Source organism: Rhea americana, unplaced genomic scaffold (genome assembly GCF_003343005.1).
Source record: "Rhea americana isolate MKP2758 unplaced genomic scaffold, rheAme1 scaffold_583, whole genome shotgun sequence".
In the NCBI taxonomy this organism is placed as follows: domain Eukaryota; kingdom Metazoa; phylum Chordata; class Aves; order Rheiformes; family Rheidae; genus Rhea; species Rhea americana.
In genome coordinates this window covers 13,186-14,992 of record NW_028186738.1, presented here as the reverse complement: position 1 = coordinate 14,992, position 1,807 = coordinate 13,186, and the positions used below count along the sequence as shown (strand labels likewise).

General features: G+C 69.7%; 1 pseudogene; it reads right to left on the bottom strand.

Annotated features, from left to right (window-relative positions):
- The window catches only part of LOC146587550 (protocadherin gamma-B2 pseudogene), a 3,628-nt pseudogene extending 1,821 nt beyond the window's left edge, over positions 1–1,807 (bottom strand).

Sequence of the window (1,807 nt, the reverse complement as noted above, 5' to 3'; positions counted from 1 at the left end):
CGCGCGGACGCGCAGCACCGCCGCGCCCGCCGCGTTGTTCTCCGCCACGTAGGCGCTGTAGGCCGCTTCCTCGAACACCGGCGCGTTGTCGTTCACGTCCGACACGGCCAGCGCCAGCGTCGTGCGGCTGCAGAGCGCCGGGCTCCCGCCGTCGCTCGCCACCACCGTCACGTTGTGCTCGGCCGCCCGCTCCCTGTCCAGCGCGCTCGCCGTCACCACCTTGTACGAGCTGCCCGACGACGCCACGATGGCGAACGGCGACTCRCCCTCCAGCTCGCACCGCACCTTCCCGTTGTCGCCAGAGTCCCGGTCTCGCACCTTGACGAGGGCGACGACGGTGCCGRGCGGGGAGTCCTCGGGCACCGGGCTCGACACCGACAGCGTCGTTATCTCGGGCGCGTTGTCGTTCACGTCCAGCACCTCCACCTCCACTTTGCWGTGCGCCACCAGCCCGCCCCCATCCCTCGCCTTTACTAGCAACGTATAGCTCCGCGTGTCCTCGAAGTCCAGTGCCTCCTTCAGCGTGATCATTCCGGTCTCTGTATGCAAATTGAATTGCCGAAGGACCTTGCCTGGCACTTTGTCGAAGTTGTAGGTGATGTGTGCGTTGCTGCCGTCGTCGCCGTCGGAGGCAGAGACACGCAGCACCGAGGAGCCCGGCGGCGCGTCCTCGCGCAGGCTCGCCCGGTATCGGTCCTGCGCGAACATGGGCGCGTTGTCGTTGGCGTCGGCGACGCTGACCCAGAGCTGGGCGGTGCCGCTGCGGCGGGGCTCGCCGCCATCCACCGCCGTCAGGACCAGGCGCAGGCTCTGCTCGCTCTCGCGGTCCAGRGCGCGGCGCAGCACCAGCTCCGCGAACTTGTTGCCATCGTCACTCTCCTTCACTTCTAACGCGAAGTAGGCGTTAACCTCCAGCTCGTAGCCCTGCAGCGAGTTCTGGCCGACGTCCGCATCCACAGCATTTCCCAASTGAAACCGAGCGCCAGGAGAAGTTAACTCATTGATTTCGATGTGGATATTCTCTTGGAGGAAGCGCGGCGCGTTGTCATTGATGTCCTGGATGGCCACGTCGACGTGGAAAACGTTGAGCGGGTTCTGCAGCACCACCTCGAAACTGACCGAGCAGGACGCGGAGTCGCCGCACATCTCCTCCCGGTCCAGCCTCTCGCTCACGTACAGGTGCCCGTTCTCCGCGCCCACCGCGAAGTAGGGCTTCTCCGAGCTGATGCGCAGCTGCCGCGCCGGCAGGTCTGCCGGGCTCAGCCCCAGGTCCCGCGCCAGCGGCCCCACCAGGGAGCCGCTGCCCGTCTCCTCGGGAACCGCATAGCGCAGCCGCTCCGGCGCCGCCCGGCAGCCCGCGGAGAGCAGCCAGGCGCACAGCAGCGCTGCCCCGGCTCCGAGCGAGCGCCCGTGGCTCTGCCGCCTTCCCATGTTCAGCAGTGCGCCCTGCGCTCCGTCCTCCCGCCCCTCCCGTTCATTCCGTGCCGTCCGGCACACGCGGGGACCCCGGCGCGGGGCGGCGATCCCGGCTCCGGCTGTGGCCGCCGCTGATCTCCGCGGATCGGCTGGCTGCTCTGCTTCCTCTGCGCGGAGAGTCCCTCGCCRCGCCTGCGCTTAGTCCTCGCAAACTGTCCTCCAGCAGGGTGAGAGTGGYGGCGGGGACGAGTGGACTGCACCGCTCGCCGCCTCCCCCGCCGGCCGCTCCGTCGTTGCCGCCCTCCCCGCGGGGGTTTGTGCCTGTGCCGCCCGCCCGGCGCTGCGCGAGCGAGCAGCCGCCCCGCGGGAGCCTGCGGCGGCCCCGGCTCCG